This window comes from Stigmatopora nigra, chromosome 7, assembly GCF_051989575.1.
Source record: "Stigmatopora nigra isolate UIUO_SnigA chromosome 7, RoL_Snig_1.1, whole genome shotgun sequence".
Lineage (NCBI taxonomy): Eukaryota > Metazoa > Chordata > Actinopteri > Syngnathiformes > Syngnathidae > Stigmatopora > Stigmatopora nigra.
This window is the reverse complement of record NC_135514.1, coordinates 6,476,875-6,489,747: the sequence shown is the minus strand read 5'-3', so window position 1 is coordinate 6,489,747 and position 12,873 is coordinate 6,476,875. Positions and strand designations below refer to the sequence as shown.

The following is a 12,873-nucleotide window of genomic DNA, read 5'->3' as shown; positions in this document are numbered from 1 at the left end:
CGGTAAGGGTTAGGCAAGTTTTTAATGAGGTGATATAGTTGAGAAATGATGTGATTTGGAAAAGGGATAGTGAACAGGTGATTTGAATCATAATTTCGTAAGAGCATCCAAGAAAGGTTGAATGTGTGAGAGAAAAGATGGGCTGAAATTGTTAGATGTTCCAACAAATACGTCAGGAAAATGAAAGTTGAAGACATGCCAGAAGATACCGAGAGACATCTTTGTCTTCATTGTTCCGCAAAAGTGAATGAATGATAATGGAGTGATAATCATGTGAACGTACAGTGTGTAAACGCGGTGTTGAAGAGGACTCATGCTACTCGGCATCTGTTCAGCTTGTGTGTGTTTACGGTAAAAGCAGGACCAGAAACATGTGGCTGCTATTACAATCCCTGGTCAGCACAGAGGATATGAAAGTGTGTGCGTGTGTGTGTGTGTGTGTGTGTGTGTGTGTGTGTGTGTGTGTGTGTGTGTGTGTGTGTGTGTGTGTGTGTGTGTGTGTGTGTGTGTGTGTGTGTGTGTGTGTGTGTGTGTGTGTGTGTGTGTGTGTGTGTGTGTGTGTGTGTGTGTGTGTGTGTGTGTGTGTGTGTGTGTGTGTGTGTGTGTGTGTGTGTGTGTGTGTGTGTGTGTGTGTGTGTGTGTGTGTGTGTGTGTGTGTGTGTGTGTGTGTGTGTGTGTGTGTGTGTGTGTGTGTGTGTGTGTGTGTGTGTGTGTGTGTGTGTGTGTGTGTGTGTGTGTGTGTGTGTGTGTGTGTGTGTGTGTGTGTGTGTGTGTGTGTGTGTGTGTGTGTGTGTGTGTGTGTGTGTGTGTGTGTGTGTGTGTGTGTGTGTGTGTGTGTGTGTGTGTGTGTGTGTGTGTGTGTGTGTGTGTGTGTGTGTGTGTGTGTGTGTGTGTGTGTGTGTGTGTGTGTGTGTGTGTGTGTGTGTGTGTGTGTGTGTGTGTGTGTGTGTGTGTGTGTGTGTGTGTGTGTGTGTGTGTGTGTGTGTGTGTGTGTGTGTGTGTGTCTGTGTGTGTGTGTGTGTGTGTGTGTGTGTGTGTGTGTGTGTGTGTGTGTGTGTGTGTGTGTGTGTGAGAGTGTGTTTGCGCAAGACCCTTCAAAGCTATTAGAGAGGCAGTTGGAATCATGTCATAGTGGCACACTTATATGTAAAACTTTGACAGGAAGGGAAGGTGGGAAGGGTTCCATGTTTCAATTGGATAAACATTTAAACATCATGGTTGTGTATTTCACCCCAAAAAATATTTGAGTAATGAGAAAAATACAAATATATTATAAATATTCGGAAAATAAGTTTTGGGGAAATCCCACATCGGATCAAACCAGGAAAATAATCAATAGTCCTCGAAGCTGTGATTAGATATCTGAATTGTGTAAAACTTTCATTCTGATTTCAAAAATTTCTAGTAATCACACCATTGACAACTTGATAAATTTGATTCCTGGAGGAGGCTTTTACTAAAATCCAGCATATGTAATAAATAAAATCATGAACACAGGTATTAAAATCAATAGGTAAAGTGCCATTCCTAACATATTGCTCATTTTGTTACTGTAGAATACTGAGAGGGGCAAAAAAAGGATTAAAACTGCATCCATGTATATGAGCATTAATCAAATATCATCTGCAACATCAAGATGACTCCACATTATCCCCTTCTAATTGTGCTATGAATTAAATAAGAAGCCTTCATTTCAATTTAGGTACCTCCATAAAAGCAGTACGGACGACTTAGAATCAGAATTGTGATTTGACTGAAACCACACAAACATATTCCAGCAGATTGCAGTTACATTACACCATGAATCGTTCGGTATTTCCCTTGGGATCTTGTACAGTATGAAAAGCAATGACTTGAAAGTGACGGTGGTACCACATTCTACCAACGATATACTATTAGCACCCTGAGGTACATCACAGTAGCTCGAGTGCATCCACAGCTTGTAGTCAGTGTATCATCTTGCATGTAGTGCTGACACATTGTTTGTTAAATCTGACTTCAAAGTAGGTACCGTTCTCCTCCATCTGTCTCAGCTCTGCTAACTGTTTATTGTTCCATCTCTACTTTATTTACTGTCGGCTTAATTCGTTCCATGTCTGATTCCAATTTTCCCGATGTATCTGTCAAATCACACGTGGCACACGCAAAGCGTACATATAGGACGCCCACAGTAATGCACACACATCCATGCAGACACGAGGTTCTACTTATCGCTTGCAGAGGAGGTGACTGAGAGCTTGACTGCAAGATGGATGACTGTCTGACTATGACAACTTAAAGCTGATCTGCCTGAGTGGGTGTTTATTTGAATTTTACTCTCTGCCATTTCACATACTGGAAGTGAGAAAGGGGAATTGCCTCAACTCCAGCAATGAGTACAAATATTATGTGGAAATCTACTGAGACATAAAATGCTACTTTACTTAGAACAATGACATATGATAAGCTTTTCCAAGCATTTGCAAGTAGAGTACCCAGAGAAAACCCACACAAGCTCTGGAAGAATATGCAAACTCAACATAAGGAGGTTGAAATTTGTGGGTACTGAACCCTTGATCTCATAACTGTGAGGCGGACATGTTAACCACGACCTCCATGAACAGGATTTTAAGTATATGTAATATGAACAAGTACAGCCATTGTGTGTGACTTAAATTGTTATAAAAATCGAATTTGTTTACAAGGAGAATAGTGGGAAATCCTGTCAGTTTGGTACATTTTAATTATATGCAACCATGTTTAAATTCTTTTATTCCCTCAGTACTGGAATATGTGTTGCGTCTGGACTTTGTCCGTGTCCTTTAAGCCTGACATGACAGTCTGGGCCTTTTGCATTGCTGTCAATGTGCCAATCATGCATTGTAATGTTTGAAATTAACTGACAAACATACACGGCATCAGTGTCGGTTCACAACTATAAAATTGCATGGATTTGATTGGAACCAACATTCATGCAAGGAATTGCAGGTCTGTGAAACATGTGGTGTACTTTAAAAACGCTATGCAGTTGGATTCAGGAGTACTAAATGAGCAGCAGTCAGCTGTGTGGGTGTGCTTTGATTGATTTAGAGTGTAGCGTGTTTCCCTGTAACTTCACAAATGTCTGATTGTTAATTAAGATTCAGTGAATGTAATTACATTAGCATGTTCTTTTTTTCAGCTCAGTCCATTGTGACTTTACACTTTTTAAAACCCCAACTGAGGATCCCCCATTTTAGAGAAAAGTACATGCAAAGCTTTTTTTTCCTATCTGGACATTTTAACATGTCACACACAAATAGCAAATACTGCATGGCTCATGTGTAAACCCACTGCTACGTCTGTTGAAATTCGAGCTTCATTCTCAAATGAGATAAAAACCAAAGTATTCCATAAAGCTAGAGAAAGATGGTATTTATTTCCTTCAACTACACTTGTGTAACTAAATACCAGTGGAATATATGATCTGGTCTAACCAAGGCCATAGTGGTTCTTTGGTTGAGAAGAATGATAGACCCAATCCCCCAGGATTTTAATGTGTTCTTGAAAAACCCTATGTTGCCAATGAGAGCAGTGTGTGTGTGACCCAAAGGAGGCATGCAAACATGCCACATGAGATATAAAGTGAAAACCCTGTCCTTAAAGTCACATTCTTGCAGCCAAGTTAACACTACACAACCTCCAAAGCTGTCACATCTCTGAGGTGATCGCAATACCAAAGCTGCTTTCTTAAAAGAAAATCTTGAGTTGTGGTTTACACACAACATGAGGTCACACGGTACACGATCCTCCCATAGCAGAAATCTGTCTGCAGGAAATATAGTTGAGATACTAGACACTCGCTTGATGTGACACAGGAAAGTACACAATGTTTTGCAACAAAAATAGAAGTTCATGAAAAACAACTGTGCAAACAGGTGTCACCTAAAATAACCCCCAAAATGGGAAAAAGATCAAAGAGTTGATATTGTGAAAGACAAAAATCATCTGTAAATCTATTATCCCTAGATATTAAAACAGGCGTTAACATTTAACTTCAATAATAGTAACGGTTTATGTCTAAAATGCATATAATGCCTATTTAACTTGGCATTTGTTATCACACTGAATTCTAGCAGAAGAAAAACAGATTTTACCCTTTTTGAAAATGACATTTTTGGTTATTTTGGTGGGATGTACATGATAAAAACCAAACAAACAAATAAAAACACATTAGGAGCCGTTTTGTCACACTGTATTTGACCTGTGAATTCCAAGCTGAAATGCAACCTCATTGCCCTAATTCTAAACAGTATTTCATTAGCTTGTTTTCCCATTGCGGTGTACAGAGAAGATAGGCAGTCACATTCTGAACTAGCTAGACACCACAACTGTTGCTTTGAATGAGTCACAATAAATTGGGGTTTCCGTTTTAAAACAGATGGCTGGCAAAAAAGGAAAAAGTCGATCAAGAGAAAGCCAACAGCTAAAAGTAAAGAAACACATTTAAACTTTGTTTTTCTTAAATTGTCTGCAGGATGTTAAAACGTCTACATTCATTCATTTTTTATGGTATGCATCCTCAGGGGTCTTACCTATCCTAGCAGAATTCGGGCTAAAGGCAGACTACAGCCTAGACTGGTCGCCAGTCAGCTCTCGGGCACACAGAGAGACAGATGACCATTCACACTCGCAATCTCAAAAATTTGCCACCAACGGGAATCGAGCCTGCCCACCCCAAGCCACACCAAAGTCAGGCAAATGATCATTAGGGGGCTCGCCATCCACATTACCCACAAAAAAACCTTTGGACCATTAGGAATCTTCTTTCAGATTGAACAAGACGGAAATATGCTTTTGATTAGAATGAATTGCATACACAGACAATCACTCGAAAAGCAAAAAAGAGCTGACCAGAGGCTGTTTCATACAAACAGAAACATAGTTGTTAAGAAAATGACAAGCGACAGACATTGCATCATAACAAATCTCAGCAGGAATACATTCCACACCGACCGCAATGTTAATGTTTGTGAGCAAAAGTTTGAATTAAGTTTTTGTTAGACAAAAGGAAATAACATCTAACAATCTTCATTTTGTTCCGACTAAAATCAGAAAACTTGGATTCAGTGATCATGGGAGTGCTTGGAGCCTTTCCCAGCAGACTTGACCTCCACTCTCCATGGTGGATGCACAGCTAAAGAGTCTGAAAACCAGGGTCAGTGCACCTGACATGCAGCCTTCAAACAATCTGTCTCAGGGCTTGACACATGCATACGGATTTGGTTACTGTTAACAGGTAACTTCACCCTTAACACGCATTTATCCAGACTTGCTTTCAAAAAGACGTATGCATGAGTAGCCATTTGCATTCTTTTTATACCGTCAGATGTGAATGAGTTGAGATGTTTATTTGAGTTGGAATTATTTCATGTGAGTATAAATCTCTTTAGTTTCAAATACTTTTGTCAGACTTACATATGAAAGCTTAGTACAAATACAAGTAGCTTGTCATAATTTTCTTTTTGAGATTGATTTTGGTGCTCGCATTTGTATACACTCCCAAATACGTAACCACACATAATATTACACATTACATGAATACATTATTATTCTGGTTTGCTTGCAGTGGTGGAATTGGTTTCTTTATACGTTAATTTAGTTTTAAACGCACCCCATACTATGTAAGGTCAGTTATACTAAGCAGCTTAAAAGGGAGCAGGAAGAATATATGAACATTCAAGAGAGAACACAATTTATGGCAGAATTATGGCAATGTTCCTTTCAATTATATGTTCTAGTTTGGCCTGCGTAGTTTATGGCAATGTTGAAGCCATTTGATGTCATATGGCCATTGGCAGAATAGTATGTGGTGAGCCCCATTGATCTACTTTTGTTGCCTGTTTTTGTTTTTTTTCCTTGGTGTATGCGCCCAAAAAAAATAAAATCATGCTGAACTGAGGCATGCAATTTCTGTGAGGGACTTCTCCTTAAAAAAAAGTATTGGAGAACACTTTCTCTTTGTGTCTGAAAAGCAATTCAGCTTTTTCAACAAAAAGTTAGTGTCAAACTAGTTGCTAGTACCGTGGTACGTCTACATACAAATGTGTCTATATATGAAATATGAGGTTTATGAAAGGCCTCGAAGAGGGAATTTTGTCTTAAGATATTGCCAAATTTGAAAAGTTGCATGAAATTATATATGGATTGAATTGTTCCTGTCACATTTGCAATGTCGTGGGAACCAACGATTCTTGCTCTGACACGCCTGTTCAGTAACACACAATGACTAAAATACACGCACACACAATGTGGCTGCCTGCCCACCTGGATGGATGGCCCCCTAACAGCTCCAATTACCAGACACTGACAGACAGATAGATTAGGTCTGAACGAGGTTGCTGAGGCCTGCATTGACTGAACGACAGTCAGGGAGGCAGCATGAAGGAGAAGTTAGGAGGAGGTGTAAACATCATGATAAAACTGAGGTGCAGAGAAGTAAAGGAGATAATTTGTTATTAATCAGTGCTTACATAAATATCGAAGCTCACCTTGAATGAACATCTACTTGATCTGCCTTGCTTTTCCTTCCTAATACCCGCAATTCAACCACACATGTTGCCGCCTTCACCCACGAACCACGGTCCGAAATGTACAATGCACCTCTACCGGTACGAATCTTAAAGCCAAACAAAATATATTCTTACACCCGGCATTTTGACAACATCACTGTAAATCACTTTACCCTTGTCAGTCGTTTCCCTCCGAAACAAATTAATGGAAAGGACGGGAAGGGAAAAGAAATACACAAAGTTGAGTGAAGCATGTTAAATGATTTACCACTCTGAGAATTTGGACTGTCTTTGGTGCTACAGCACTCTTGCTCAAAAGAAAATGTATTTTTTCTCCTGCAGTTTTGACCACAATTTACTGCTTGTTGCAGATTTATTTGCCAACAAAAAGTCATTGTTTCACAGTGGCGGATGAGGTGATGACTAACATGGAAGTTAAGAGTGAATGGATGTCAAATATCGCAAGAGCGATTTTGCCTGTCAAAGGAAACCTAACCATGAACTCGGTGTGCATAGAAATATCTCCCCGATCGGAATTAAGGCAACTAAATGACAAAAGAGTGAATCATACGTTGTCCCCACCAATTCGTTGTCCTCAGAGCAGCCACAACAGGGATAACTAGAGTATGTTCTTTCTTAGGTCCTCATGTGTGGTTTTGGCTCTACTCATTGAAGTTCTGTTTTTGTGAACATAAGAGAAACGGATCTTAAGGGGTGGAATGAGAGAAAGTGTATGCCATTCATTGGTGTACAGATATATGACAGTTTTAAACATAACCCAAAACAAATCATGCTATTTCTCACGAAATGATATTTGAGAAACAGCCAAATGTTAAAAAGATGGGACTAGTACGTGTTTTGCCAAAAAAAAGCATAAAGTTCAAATCCTTTTTATTTCTTTTATATCAGTATGCACGATCCTGATTATTTACCTCTCCAGATCAAATGAAATCAATAAACCAATTGATAACATTTGAAGAAGATGCCATCCTCACACTCCAAAGGCTGCATTGTTTGGCCTCACAGTCTTTCATCACTCTTTGTGCATTTTCACCAAAAACTTACATACTGAAGTAATTCAATATGATCAAAAATTGTACCACTTTTTTCTGTATTCCAGTAGAATGATGGTTCTTATTTTAGCATCATGATGATTTTGTGGGGAAGCCTATCTGCCTCACTGTTCTGGTCATTCAGTGTGTGGTTTGTCGAGAACGACCACCACTTTGAGTCAATAGTGTGGAATTGCAGACAGGGATGAGATCTGAGGGATTATTGGCAACAGACAAGTACAATGAAGAAATTGTAGAATAGTGGCATTTATTGGGTATTTAACTTGTGCAGTTTTATATACATTTAAGGTTATTAAAAAGGTTCTTGGCGTTTTTTTACTTGTATTTCAAGATTATTTGGTTTGTAAAATGGCAAAAAAAGTTTCCTAATATCTGAGGACCCCCCAATTCTGAATGAAATTGCTCAAAAGCATAGGTAAATATAAGTGTTTTAAAGATGTATGAAGTTTGTATGAAAAATTCCAATACTAGCAGTGTGAAGTGGTTTGTAGATCTGTTTTCAGATAATTTTAGGATCCCAATGTAATATCAATTAGAATCCAAGGGCATTTTTCTGTATAAATGAGGTGAAGGAAGAGTGGTTGTATCTGCAAGTCAACATCACATTAACACTAATACATTAAGACAGTGTTCTTTATGACAGTTGAGAAAACATTTGAAGTGTTTTGAAGTGTCTGGCCAAGAAAGGCTGGCTCAGTGTGTGATTAGAACCATATTGTCCCTATTATGTTGACAATCCACTGAAACGGAAAACAGCAGGAGAAAGACCAGAGAGAGGACACAGGAGAGAGGAACAGTGAGTTAATTTTGTCAGGGAGACCCTTCAACAAACAGAAATTTTAGACTTGCTCATTGGATCCAGATGAGAGCTTCCTCTCTCTGTCCAGCTCAAAATTACTGATCATCCGGAAGACCACAATTGGCAAAAAAAAAAAAAAAAAGTTTAATTCTGGGGAGTAAATTAGACAGATTAGCCAATTGGGAATTGATGTCTTTATGCTTTTATTTTGATGTTAATTTTTCATCTTAGCTTATTCTGACACAGTACTGTTTGCAGTCTGCATTCTTGTACTTTTATTGTAACAAGCTAGCATTAGATAGTGTTTTTTTGTGTGGTTATTTAAGTTATTTTAGTACATTACAAAAAATATAATGATCATGGGTCATTAGGCAAAAACTACCAACGTACATTTTTAAGCATGCGAACTGTAGGAAAAATATGGAAGTTGTATAATATTCAGAAGATACATATACTAGGTCTCAGTTTCTAAGAAGTAACCTTTTGATTATTTTTTTGAAGGAAAGGGTGCACAAATTGATGGTATTTTTTTACGAGATTAATGCTGCTTATCATATCTTTGAACTTAAACATGGTCACGTTGGAAATGGCAAAGTCACAAAAGAACAAAATTGATTTCAAAAAATTACAATAAATTAATAAAATAGAATATAAAAAAATCATATCTATAATCGTGTGTGTTCTCCATTTTGAATGGGTGGCAGGAAATTTCTAAAAAGATAAACCAACCCACATATCATAAGAATCACACAAACTTCAACAAACTTAAGCTTTGTATTCTACTTTGCTCTCAAGCATATACATTCCTAAAGATTTTCAAAGTTGATATTTTTCTTAAGCTATTATAAATTGTTTTATTTCAAGATATTCTACTTAATGACGTATTCAGGCAACAATGAGATATTTTACGTTGCTTTCATTATCTTTTTTTCCCTCACTCTTTCTAAGAAGCAGGTTTTGTCGGAAAAAAAAGAAATGTAAAGTTTGGTGGAGCTCCAGATCCAGACATGCCTCCGCCCTCCTCCTCCAGTGTGGGCTGTGGGGAAGATTTATCAGACTTCATGAATGGGTAAGCTGATCAAAATGGAGATAACCTGCATTGCATAAAAATTGCAACCACTGTCATCTATGCTTCTACAGACAGTCTCAATAAATATCTGTCAATTATTGGCACACGGTTTGCTGACAATCCAACGGTCAGAGAACAAAATGTTTCTCTGCGTGACACATCGGATATCTGAATATTATGCATGAAGCGTGTCAGTGTCGGATCCGTGTTGCAAAACCAACGGCATGCCTCATTATCAAAGCATGACTATCCAAATTCCCATCCCTGTGTGTCTGTTTGAATAGGGAGTTAATTTGAGAGTGGTTGATGATAATAAGCGGCTCACCTCCCAACACTCTTATCAGCTAACTGATAGGTGGAGGAGTCCATCCAACTGGATTTAAACTTGACTTTGTGTTTATTCCTCAGATTGATAATGGTCATCTGCTGAACTTTTACTCAGCATTCTCCTTGCTACGCTTTCATAACAAATGGTACCATGACATGGTGGTTCAGTACAGTTTATTTGGATCATTTCCAACCATTTGATGTTAAAAATGTCTACACATTTTCACACAAAAAAAGGCTCCAACAAGACTGGACTATCCCCACAAGTGGTTAAATTATAAATTATTCTCTCTCTTTGTACATCTGTTTGCTGGGTAAGAAGGCTACTTCCTGGTTCATAGAAGATGACAAACATACAGGTCTCTGGTGACCTGGAATCATCTTGGAATGAGAGGATTTTTTTGTCTATTATCTTATCTTTACTTCACTGTGATACTATATAAACCGACAGTAATGAAAACTTTTAAACAGTAGCTTTATTATTATTTTCTGATTATATATACGGAGCATCCAGTTGGCTTGAGTGCTTAGCGTGTCGGCCTCACAACACTGGGGTCATGGGTTCTATCCCAGGTCGGTCCACCTGTGTAGAGTTTGCATGTAAACCCTGGACCTGCGTGGGTTTCCTCCGGGTACTCCGGTTTCCAAAAACATGCATGGTAGGATGATTGGACACTCTAAAATTTCCCCTAGATATGAGTGTGAGAGTGAATGGTTGTCTGTCTCCCTGCGATTGGCTGGAGACTGATTCAAGATGTCCCCTGCTTGGTGCTCGTAGTTAGCTGAGATAGGCTCCAGCACCCCAGCTACCCTAGTGAAAAAAAAGCGGTACAGGAAACGAATGAATGAATTATATATTCTATATGAGTTTTGTTGCCAGGATTGACAAAAACAGATTTTTCAACAGATCCAATTTTTTTTTTTCAGGCAAATAGAAGTACATAACTTGTTGTTACTTTAAAGAAGTGGAGCATTTATTGTTGCTATATAGCCTCGCCATACCCCAGTGGTCCACAGCAAACACACACACAAAACAATAATGGTTAAGAAGTCTTGAGTAATACATTTGGCAGTTTGCTTTGGCCTTTTTGAAAGAAAAAAAATGGTTTTAGAGGAACGAGCATTTGGCCCCATATTTTCCACACAGTCCAAACTTTGGGAGGAATAACAGTTCAGCCTGGCATCTGCAACCAACACTTCATCGTCCAGGTTGTAAACGAGCATGACAGACCAAAAGGAGAAGCGGATAAGAGGTTATGAAAACTTTAGGCAACACATTTGCTCCAAATATCTGGATTGTGGGGAACTGACAAAATCATCATCAAACCCCTTTGGGATAGGTCATAACTTAGATTTTATGAAAAGCCCCTGTAGTTTTATGCAGTGTTCATTCACATTTTGGAATATAATAGCAATGCAGAAGAAGATAAGTTATATTGTAAGAAGGAAATCTAATATGTTTTTTAATGTTTTGTTTTTTACTTTTGTATATAGTTATGAGAAGGTAATTTGGACTACAAATCAGGCTGTATGCATCATTCATCTTGTAAATCGCAAATTCAAAACTAGGCCTCTGGCAGCACACTATACCACAAAGAAACCACAACACCAAGGGATATTTTACTTGGCTGACTCCTCCTAGGCTAAACCAGAAGTTTATCATTCGTATTTGAAAATAGAATGTGTGTGTAGCGGCCCTAATTTGAAGGATTAAAAGTAGAAAGAAAGGCTGTTTGTTTTATTCAAATACAGTTGTTTAGTCACATTTTACTTAAACAATGTTTACTTGAGCTTAGTAAGGGGAAACGTCTTTTAATCTTTCTTTTTTCATTAGATTTTTTAAAAATTATCTTCACTATTAAAGTGGAAAACTGAAAATATTTTTATATATTTTACGCAATGCTTTTTGAAACAAAAACAAAAAGAAAAATATTGATCGGACAACAAATAAAATGCATTTATTGATTTACAAAGGGGAAAATCATCAAGTAGCATTTGAATACGATCCTAAAATAAAAAGCCAGCACTCATGATTTATTTTCATGGGCCACACAAAATATGCGGTGGGCCAGATTTGGCCCCCGGGCCACCACTTTGACACCAGTGGTCTATGGGGTTAGAGTTTGAGGTTAGCTGTGATGTGTACACCGCCTTAAGGCCCCCCTTTCACCTGCCCACCAGGTTCCCGCCTCAGCATACGTATTTACTAAAGAATGAAGAACTCCTGATGTTGTGCAATGAAGCTTCAAAATAATCATTTGAATGTGTGTCAAATATTGACTAAAACAAAGCAATAGTGTAACGCTGGTCTTACTTAACATAATTTACCATTTCAAAGGTCATTCTAGGATAGATTTTGCCTCAAACTTTCCAGATGAGGCATTCTAGTTAAACTTGCAGTCAACAAAGCATGTTAAAGTCATATTATTTGATACAAGCACGATAGATGAGTAGAAAATAAAAACAGGAGGAACATTACAAATTCAATTATGAGTCAAGGGAAAACCCCCAGACGATTTCATCCCAATGTGGATTATATTTTGGAAGCCATACCGGAACAAATACGGGAAGGATTTGGGACTTGCAGGATACCAAAGCACAGACTAAATATAATCACAAAAGAAACTAAAAGTCTTGCAATAAATGTAAAAGAAAAAGTGCTACTGGTGAGTATGTTTGGTATGTCCACACAAAGTACAAAAAAAATGAAAATTGCCTTTGGCCCTAAGTTAGCTGGGATAGGCTCCAGCACCCCCCGCGACCCTAGTGAGGATAAAGTGGTTCAGAAAAGGAGATGAAACAATTAAGCATTCTTTGTGTTTCAAATGTTGAACTTTTAATGGAATAAGATGGCCTGGAATAAAGGTGAGTTGATGTAAAATACTAAGTAAAAATGTTACTCGATATTTTGTAAAATGAGTGTACTGACACTGTTTTATAGCATCAAGACCACAAAAATCACGCCTATTCTACGTCATCTTCAAAACATAGACAATGAATAAATAGACAACGAGTTGGGAAGACGAACCACCTAGTGGAGCACGGTAAGCAAGCCACCATCTTTTCCACATTCTA

The 12,873-nt window shown here is 38.2% G+C and overlaps 1 long non-coding RNA gene across 2 annotated transcripts; it reads left to right on the top strand.

Annotated features, from left to right (window-relative positions):
• Positions 1–905: 905 nt before the first annotated feature.
• Positions 906–12,826, top strand: LOC144199971 (uncharacterized). 2 transcript variants are annotated; one of them, XR_013327017.1, is made up of 3 exons: positions 906–5,257; positions 9,354–9,471; positions 12,740–12,826. It is a non-coding gene; the product is annotated as an uncharacterized LOC144199971 (long non-coding RNA). The 2 variants fall into 2 exon arrangements; XR_013327016.1 differs by having other exon boundaries at positions 9,351–9,471.
• Positions 12,827–12,873: the final 47 nt, after the last annotated feature.